Genomic DNA, 11238 nt, shown 5'->3' on the forward strand with positions numbered 1-11238 from the left:
TGGAAATGTGTTAGCAGTCAGTTATTTTATTTATTTATTTATTTATTTATTTATTTATTTAATTTTCGAGAGAGAGACAGAGACAGAGAATGTGCAGGGGGAGGGCAGAGACACACACACACACACACACACACACACACACACACACAGAATCTGAGGCAGGTTCCAGGCTCTGAGCTGTCAACACAGAGCCCAACATGGGGCTCAAACTCACGAACTGCAATATCATGACCTGAGCGAAAGTCAGATGCTTAACTGACTGAGCCACCCAGGTGCTATTAGCAGTGACTTTTAGCAGTCACTTCTACACTGTGAAGGTGTTTGTAGGCAACATACACTTTTGAATCTCATGTATGATGTTATTGAATAACTGGTTCAACTGGTTGATGTCAGGTTACAATCAATCCCTTATTCTTTCCACTCTCATCTGATCTCATCTTTCAGCTTTTCCAAATGTTGGATCAGATGTAAATATAACTCTGTACTAAAGAGCTCTACTTTATTCCACAGGTTACCTTTATCATCAAAATTGTTCATGGAGGTTGGATGTAGGGTTCAGTTTTTCTTTGGGGGTTTCATTTTATTCTTGTTATTTCCAGTTTGTTCTCGTTCTCCCCCCATTCACGCACAATACTACGTGCAGAAGCAACACGCACCACTTAATCAGATTATAAAATTGTGCAAGGTTTAATTCCTACAATGAATTCCTTAATGCATATCACATATAGTAATTCTCTTTTTCTGATCAAACCCACCTGATGCAATCAAATGAGAGGTATTATAAATTCATGAATTTGAGAGATTAAACTTTTTTCCCCCCGTTGGATTAATTTTAAGAGTCACTTTTTTATCTTAAAAATAAAAAATCAGGAAACAAATCTTTCATAAAATTCAGCAGAGCTGCTTAGAGAGACTCAGAGCTGTCATGTCAAGATCCAGCACTGAGGAAAATGACAGGCAGCTTTCTAAGTAAAATGCTGCAGCACAGAGTATAGCAGCTTTTCTTGGATAAAAAGCAAATGCAGCTTTCATTGTCTGTCTGTGCTTACTTCATATGCTTAATATTTCCAATAATAATTGACACCATTGCTTCTTTGTCTTTACCAGTCTATTGTAAGCTTCTTAAAATAAGAACCTATGTATTTGTATCTGTATCATCAACCCTGAGCATATGCTAGGTTCTCAAAAATATAAGTTGAATAAATGAATACTTTAGCAGAATACATTGAAGGAAAATTCAACTTCACGAATGCCTCCATTACATGGGTCTGACTAGTACATGCAGTACAGAGGCAGAGTGACTGAAAGAAAATAAAAAAAAGTCCAAGGGAACAGCAAATCTGATATAAAAAGTAAGAATTAAGAGATATAAATGATTCAGAAGATATAACCTCTATATAAAAGTGAGAAGAGAGAGAGAGAGAGAGAGAGCAAGAAAGAAAAAGAGAGGGGCCAAAGAAATTCAACAGAAATATATACATATTTGTCTTAATTTGACATAGATAAGAGCTTTACTGACTCCTAATGATGAACGATTTAGTTACCATTCAGAAGACTTTTATAGTATATGTAGATGGTTAGAAAAATAGATTGATGATAGACCATCAAATTAACGATAAGTGTAATAATTTTTATTTTGACTTGAAGATTCTTTTGGGAGCTGTCATAAGTAGATTTCCAGAGAGTGTAGACTATAAATGACATTTGATGGCAAAATTTTGCTACATTACATAATGCTCATCTTATTCAAGGTCCATTTTTTCTGTACTGACATAAATTATTTTCTTTGCTAATTAGAACATCTTTATTGTTTGAGAGTTATCCTGAACATCCATAAATCTGCAACATTTAGAACTTCTGCTTCATAAATGTTTAAATTACCCATATATCCCAGACCTTGTGTTTTGCTTTTATTGAAAATTAACTAATTAATTGGTTAATTAAAAAATAAATGTATCTAAGAGAGCCTGATGATATAGCATTATGGAAAACAGTATGTACAACTAATTCCTTGTCTACTTGGCTTATGAAATTTTCTAAAAATAACTTTTGTTTTCCAGTCTTTATTAGTCTAGGAGATATGCTCTATTTCACAGCCATACTTCTATGTTTTTAGAGTATTAGAATTCAAATGCATTTTTGTTCATTCTGTATAGGAATAGACCATAAATTTATAAATATGCTAACATATGTACTCAAATGAAATACGTGTTTTAAGATTCAAAATAAATAACTAAAGGAGACAAGGAGTAAAATAGTTTCTGATGACTAGAAGTAGCCAATCTCGTATAAGAAGTGAGAAATTGATGGTTAATAACACACAAGAAAATGAATAAATGACACATTTAAGCTTATAAATACTGCTTAGTATATCACCCTGAGATTCTGTCATCTGCAAAAATCAGTAACATATCTAAGTATTTAATAGTCACTGAAATACACAGGAGTGCTGTTTATTTTTTAGTAAGAGAAAGCTGGGGATATACTGATCTTACCAATAGCTTAAAATTCTAAGAACCATATCTAGAAAATGTTTTTACAGCTGATATCAAAAAAATCACTACCTATGTTTTCTTCTAGGAATTTTATGGTTTCAGGTCTTACATTTAGTTCTTTAATCTATTTTGACCTTTATGTTGTGTGTGGTGTGAGAAAGTGGTCTAGTTTCATTCTTTTGCATGTAGCTATCCAGTTAGCCCAAGAGACTTTTCCCCATTTTATATTCTTGCCTCCTTTGTCGGAGATTTATTGACCATATAATCACAGGTTTATTATTGGGCCTTCTATTCAGTTCTATTGATCTATGTGTCTATTTGGAGCCAACACCATACTGTTTAGATATGTCTCCTTTGGCAAGGGAAATAAAAGCAAAATTAAACTACTGGGACTACACCAAAATAAAAAGCTTTTGAACAGCGAAGGAAACCATCAACAAAACAAAAAGACAACCTACTGAATGGGAAAAGATATATTGAATGATATATTTGATAAGGGTTTCATATCCAAAATATTTAAAGAACTTATTACAATTTCACACAAAATAACAAGGCAAAAATGTGGAGAAAAAGGGACACTTGTGCATTATTGATATGAATGAATGCAAGCTGGTGTAGCCACTGTGGAAAACAGTATGGACGTTCCTCAAAAAATTAAAAATAGAATTACCATATAATCCAGTAATTCCACTGCTGGGTATTTACTCAAAGAAAACAAAAAATACAAATTCAAAAACATATATGCACGCCTATGTTTATTGCAACATTATATACAATAGCCAAGATATGGAAGCAACCCAAGTATCCATCAACAGATGAATGGATAGAGAGGAAGTGGTATATATGTATGTATATATATATGCATAGATACATATATATATATATGCATAGATACATATATATATATATATATTCCTCAGTCATAAAAAAACAATGAATTCTTGCTATTTGCGACAACATGGATGGATTTAAAGAGTATAATGCTAAGTGAAATAACTCAGTCAAAGACAAGTACTCTATGATTTCACTTATATGTGGATTTCACTAATATAACAATGTGTGTTAATTATACTTGAATTTTAAAATTAATTAATTAATTATAAAAATGAGAACCAACTCTTCTAGTATTCTCTCACTTTCCTTTCATGATAGGAAGTAGTTGCTAAAGTCTCAAGTATTATAAGCATATTCAATTCAAAAGGAAGTATTAAGACACAGAGTCAGCTTAATGTGGCACTTCCTTTGAGGAAGACATTTAAAAAGAGCTGTCCATAGACCCAATAATCAGAGTTGAATTTCTTAGTAACAAGGGTCTGAGGAAAACTTTCTAACCATGACTTGAAATCCACATGTAATAGAGAATTGATAAATTTGAGAATATTAAAAGACAAAAATTTTGTATAAGGAATAAAAAAATAAGCAAAGTCAAAAGACAAAATACAAACCAGAAGGAAATATTTGCAATATATACCATATAAAAGTTCTACAGCCCCTACAGAATTTTAAAAACACCAAGAAAAGGGCCAAAATGCAATCAAAATGAGGCAGAAGACATGAACAGACACATCATAAAAGGATGTCAAAGGTTCTCAAAGATGCTAACTTCACTCATAATAAGAAAACTGCGGTTTCAAATTACACTAAAATGCCATTTCTCATCTATCAGTTTGGCCAATATACAGAAGCTTGATAACTCACTTTGTGTTTAGTCTGTAACAAAACAGGCGATCTTCCATATTGCTGGTAGAATTTAAAGTGGCATAGCCTCATTGTTATTGTCAAATAACAAAATTAAACATGTTTAAAAATATGTAATTGTGCTTATCTTAACCGACAGTCCACGCCCTATGCCCATGCATGTGTTAGATTTTATTTTAATTTTTTATGTTTCTTAGCATCTAAGGTCAATTGAAAATATTTTTTTCTTCTAATGTGTATATATATATATATGTGTGTATATATATATATATGTGTGTGTATATATATATATATATATAATGTTATGTGGCTTGCAGCATAGTGAGAGATACATGATTTTTTTTTTAAAGGCACACTAGATTGTTCTGATTTCCACTTAACAGGAGTAAATTTGCTATTGCTAAGGTTTTAAAATAAAGCTAAATATAGTAAATGTTCCATATAAATTGAACACTCTGAATTTGTCATAGCTGAACAGTCACAGCCTGGATGATAAATGACTAAGGAAATTTTTAAAAGGACAAAGATAAAAGGAGAACTTAAAAGTTTTAACAAAACAATGGACGATTTTTAACATTTACCTGGCCTATATTTGTAAATGGACTATTGAAAAGACCTAAATACATCAAGTAAATACTATAATTATCTGTTATTTGTATTATTATTATCTACGAACACTTATTTCTAGGTAATAAAAGTTATCATTAAGTTCTAAATTTCACACTGTGTAGTTTTTCATCACAATGTTGAACATAAAATAATATTAGCTGGTATAAAAGGAAAAAAATGGCAACCTTGCATTAGACATACAATTTTATGTGCCCTGAGTATAATCTACTTATTTAAATGAATAAATTTAATGAACTATTTTTTTTTTCTCCCGCCTGAATTTCTTCAGCGGTTGGCTCTGGTTCTTAGGAGAAGGGGCAATGTTTATAATATGTCCTAAAATGTTCTGCCTCACCTTGCACTTGAACACACACTCACCTGAAACATTCCTGAATCTTGGCCCAGTATCTGCAACATCTGCTGAGTTTAACTATGCTGCTCTATGTGCTTGCAATGTTTCTTTTTATCAATCTCCTACTTTATTTCTACTCACATGTCATTGTACATGTCAACTGCCACTTCCACAACAAAATCTGCCAGGGCTCCATAGGCTTAGTTGAGTATCTCCTTGCTATATGCTCTCATATTCATCTTTACTTGATCACTACAGCATCTATCAAAACTAAGTCCTTTGCACTTACTTTAATGTTCAGTGAACAGTGTTGTGTATGTTCTAAGTCAATGATGTTTAATGAATTAACAAAGAAATTAATTTTTAATTAGAATTATTAATTAATTTTTAATTAAAACAACTTATTCAAATTCTATTTAAGTTAAAGCACCCATTGTATTTATATCTAGGTGTATTTAGCAACAATATGGTAATTAATTACCATTTAGAATTATATTTAGAATTTATATATATATATTTAGAATTATGTTAATTTATTTATTACTGCTTCAAAATATTAGGTTATCTTTAGGAAGAATGCTTATAGTATAAATATTAAAATTTAGATTTTAGAATATTTTTATCACTTAATGCATCATTTATACACTTTAACATTAAAAAATAATCTTTGAATATTTTTCTTTCTTTTTCCCTTGATATTATTTCCTTTTGTTTGCTGCTGTTTTTTCTTTGCCTCTCTCTTTTAAGCCTACATATGGAGTAAGATATTAAAATAATTTCAGAAATTAAATCTTATATTTGAAGTATTTTAATATTTAAAATATTTTATTAAAAATTTCATTTTCAAATAATTAAGGTCATTTGATATTTCTTGAATTAAAATAAAAATTTTACTTTGTCATTTATAAATGTAGGGTATATCTAAGAGTGAAAATAAAGTAAATACTATAGTAAAATTATTTTATAGATGTTATTTTTATTTTATAAATAGAAGAAATAGATAAGATATTGCTTATCTTATTCTCTTAAAATTATTTTAATTTATGGTAAAATATATTACAAAGGTTAATCAAAGAAATGTGTCTAAAATTTAATAGCATTTTAGTTTTGAGAAATATTTTGCAATCATAGAAAAATTATAACATGTAAAACATGAAATTATTTGCTTCTATCACAAAATAAAAACCATGACAGTCAAAAGCAAAAAAAAAATAGTGTTTTTCAGTTGTAGATATTAATATTAGATAAAAAATAGCATTGCCAAAAACATTCTAATATCATTTAAGGTATTTTCCTACATATAGAAGGCAGAATTCTAGGGTGGTCCTCAAGCCCCACTCTGTAGAGTAATACCTTGTTTGATTCCCAACCCTTTAGAGTGAAGATATCCCTTCTGTGATTAAGGTACTTATATGAGAAAGATAAAGGAATATTTCAGATGGGACCAAAGTCCCAAACCAGTTGACTTTGAATTAATTAAAAGGAAGGTTACTCTAGGGAGGTCCGAACCAATCAAATGAGCCCATAACAGGGACTTGATCCTTTTTTTTTTTTTTTAATATTTTATTTTTAAGACAGAAAGAGACAGGGCATGAGTGGGGACGGGGCAGAGAGAGAGGGAGACGCTGAATCTGAAGCAGGCTCCAGGCTCTGAGCTGTCAGCACAGAGCCCGACGCAGGGCTCAAACAACGGACTGAGCCACCCCGGCGCCCCTGTGACTTGATCCTTAAAGAGAGTAATTCTAGCAAGAGACATTGCTGCTAGCCTTGAAGAAGAAAAGAGCCATACTGTAAACTGTATATGGAGGAAAACACATTGCAAATCTCTCGAGAGTGACTTCTGGGAACTGAAAATGGTCTTCGTCCAGCAACAAACAACCAACCAAACAAACAAAAGGGAACCTCAGTCATACAGGTGCAATGAAATAATTCTATAAACAATCTCAGGGAGCTTGGAAGCTGATCTTTATGCCAATTTGAACCTCTGGATGAAGACACAGATACAGATATAGAACAGAGAACTCAGTCATTCCATGTTGGACTTCTGATACAAAGAAACTCTGAAATAATAAATGTTCTTCTAAGCCATTAAATATGTGGTAAATTTTTTATGTTTTGTTCTGCAGAAAAGATACTATCTCATTATGTGGAAGAAAAAATGATAAAATGAAGAATTATCTGCTGCTGCGGAGTTCATCACTTACTCCAACTTCACAAAGAAACCATATACATTCCATCATATTTAAGTGTAATATGGGATTTTCGCATATTTTTCCAAACTAGTAATTTTAACTTGTTATTTGAGACAACTTTCTACTTTAAATAATGCCAAAAGTTATAAATCATCATACAAAAAGTTAGATTCATTCTAAATTAAACATATACTTTTTTTTTCTTAAGATTTTATTTTTAAGTAATTTCTACTCCAGGTATGGGGCTCAAACTTACAATCCCAACATCAAGAGTCCCACACTTCTGGGGTGCCTGGGTGGCTCAGTCACTTAAGTGCCCAACTTCATCTCAGGTCATGATCTCACAGTTCATGGGTTCGAGCCCCACATCAGGAGCTGCATTGACAGCTCAGAGCCCGGAACCTGCTTCAGATTCTGTGTCTCCCTCTCTCTCTGCCCCTCCCCTGCTCCTGCTTTGTCTCTCACTCTCTCAAAAATAATTAAAAAAAAAATTTAAAAATTAGAAAAACCGTTTCGTACACTTCAGTGATGGAGCCAGGCAGGCAGCCCTGAAATATGTTTAAATATTCTGCAACTTTAACATACGACAGGCTCCTGAAGTGCAAGTGCTATGTCTGTGCGTAGAAATATGTTTACTTTCTAGGAAACCAAATTTGTAGTTTCTCATATTGATTTAAAATTGACTAGAAAAATCACATGCAAAAATTAGGATAGCCATAATACAATTTAATAAAAAATTTCAAATTTTCAAATTATTTCAAAATATTTGAATTTCCATGTTGTTGATGAGTAAGGGGCAAAGATTGATGAGTGAGGGACCAAGGGGTAAATATACAGATGGTTATAGTGAGGAAAAAGAAAGGCAACTAATTTAATACCAAACAAGTTATATTATATTTGAAACAATCTTGCATTTTGTTTGGCACGCAGTAAATATTCAATATAAATTTATTGTTTTCTCATCATAGAGGTCAGTCTCAAAACAATTATTTTTTGTTGTATATTTACTCAGTATTATAATGTTTCCTTCGGATTTCTAGAGATCAGTAATCTTAATTTATTTTTTAAAGTATTTGAATACTGAGTGCTGTGTAGACAATGAGAAATTATAGGGCCGATATTTAGAAGAGGCAGAAAGCCTCCCTTATGCTCCAGAGAAAACTCCCTTATGCTCCAGAGAAAACTCCCTTATGCTCCAGACTGAGTTATCAGTGCAAAGCCCAACGTGGAGCTAGAACTCATTAACCAAGGGATCATGGCCTGAGCTGAAGTCAGATGCTTAACTGACTAAGCCACCCAGGCTCCCCTAGAAATGAACAGAATTTTTACAGGCTCACAGTCTATGGAGGACAAAAGTTGGAGTTCAGGGTTTGGAAAGCAGAATAATGTTTGGTAGACAAAACAGTTTTTAGAGTGGGACCCCAAGAAACCCACCTTAAAATCATCTCAAATATTGACTAGACACAGGTAATCTGGGATCCCTCTGGCTCTTCTATGGATATTTTTAACTATATTGTCCAATGTAGTAGCTACTAGCTGCATGTGACTATTTAAATTTAAATTAGTTTTTAAAAAGTGAAATGTATGTCCATTTTTGAAATTTAGAAGCTTTAAAATATTGAATCTAAGTTTATTGATCATGTTTGTTTATTGTCAGAAGAAATATCAGATAACTCAAAACAAAGCTCAGTAGTTGATTTTCATACCTGAGGTTTACTTTTCTAAAATTATATCATCTCCTTGGGATGTCATAGAGAGCCCAACAATTTTTCTCCAAAAGAGGGTGGTGTTATCTCTACTAGATTACCCTAACCCTAATGTCTAGAATGAATGGATTGCTTCACAAAACATTGTTTTTACCTACTGTCCTTTTTCTGTTCCAGGTTCCATGATACCATATTATATTTATATGTCATATCTCCTAAAATAAAAATAAAATAAAATAAATTAATTAAATAAGATAAATAAATACAATAAAATATAAAATAAATGAAATAAAATAAATGAAATAAAATAAAATATAAAATAAATAAAATAAAATATACATAAAATAAAATAAAATAAAATAAAATAAAATAATATAAATAAAAGATGGCATATTTCCTTAGCCTCCTCTTGGCTGTGACAGTTCCATCTGATTTTTGTAGGAACCATGGACAGAAACTGAAAAGGCATTTGAAAGAGAATCAGGCTCTGTCTGCATCCTTTGAACCTTTGATGTGGCACTAAACTCTAAAATCCTCCCACGGTATAATATTGCTTTCAATTTACTATCTTGATCAAGGATTTGGGGATACTTAAGGGATTTCCACTTGGTCCTTCCTAACCTATGATACATGCTTGTTTTAAGGCAAATCTTTAGAGAATTTTTTCTGCCCTTACTTTCTGCCCTGATCATTAGCCAAACATTTTCTCACATTGTTTCCTTCTTTAAAAAATGGATTAGAAAATTGCTGATGCTTTAGTATTACTTGAAACATAGGAATTACAGTTATATGTTGAATCGGGAAAAATATTGTAAAATATAAAGATAGTAAATCTTTGCAAAAAAATTTGTTCCTATCCTTTAATAGATTATGTTGAAGCATAAATCTTTCATAAAGAATAGTAATGATGCACACAAAATAATGTGATTAGATCAGCATTTTAAAAACTATTAATTCATGTAATAATACTACTAGTTTCCTTTAAAAAGGACATCCGTTGTTCTAATTTTGGGTAAAGACAAATTAAATAAACATAAATTGGTTTTACTTCAGAAAATTCCATAATATTCAATATGGTAATACAGACACTAAGTTAGGTATATGTTAGGGAAACACTTTTAAAATTGCTTGATGATAATACTTGTTTTAGTTTATTTTTTTTTTGAGTTTATTCATTTTTGAGAGAGAGAGACAGACAGACAGACAGAGGGCAAGATGGGGAGGGGCAGAGAGAGAGGGAGACACAGAACCTGAAGCAGGCTCCAGGCTCTGAGTGTCAGCACAGAGCCCGACCCAGAGCCCGAACTCATGGACCACGAGATCGTGACCTGAGCCGAAGTCTGAGCCCAAATGACTGAGCCACCCAGGCCCTCCAATATTTGTTTTAGTTTTAATTCATAAATGCTCTTTCATTTATGTTTTAAGTGTTTGAGTATAGTTGACATACGATGTTACATTAATTTCAGGTGTACATCATAGTGATTCAATCTCTATATGTTATGCTATGTTCACCCCAAGTGTAGCTACCACCTATCACCATAAACACTACTATAATATTTTTGGCTATATTCTCTATGCTGTGCCTTTTATTCTCATGACTTACTCATTCCATAACTGGAAGCCTGTATCTCCCACTCCCCTTCATCCTTGTTGCCCATCCTCCCCACCCTTCTGCCCTCTGTCCATTGTAAGTTTGTTCTTTTTGTTTATAGATCTGATTCTGCTTTTTGTTTATTTGTTCATTTGATTTGTTTTTTTAGATTCTACATATGAGTGAAATCACATGGTGTTTGTCTTTGTCAGTCTGACTTACTTCTGACTAGAGCAGACTTACAGTGTGACTAGAGCATGATAGACTAGATCCATCCATGTTTTTGCAAATAGCAGTAATTAAAAAAAGATATATGCACCTCTATATTTATTGCATCATGAATGTTCTTTTATAATCATTGAGTTAGAAAAAAATATTTTGGAGTTTGGTGCCTGTTTTTAAGTATATTCATTTAATTAGATCTCCAAATGAATATTAACACTTTGAATAGTGCTGATAATTGCTTCAAAGTTTTCTATTCTAAGTTTCTATATATGATTGTATCTAGTTTTGTTTCATTATGCTTTATTTAGTCTACAAATAATGTCCTGTATTTGATAATTGTATTTATTACTTTATTCATTAAAATTATTTG

This window comes from Prionailurus bengalensis, chromosome E4 (genome assembly GCF_016509475.1).
Source record: "Prionailurus bengalensis isolate Pbe53 chromosome E4, Fcat_Pben_1.1_paternal_pri, whole genome shotgun sequence".
Classification (NCBI taxonomy): domain Eukaryota; kingdom Metazoa; phylum Chordata; class Mammalia; order Carnivora; family Felidae; genus Prionailurus; species Prionailurus bengalensis.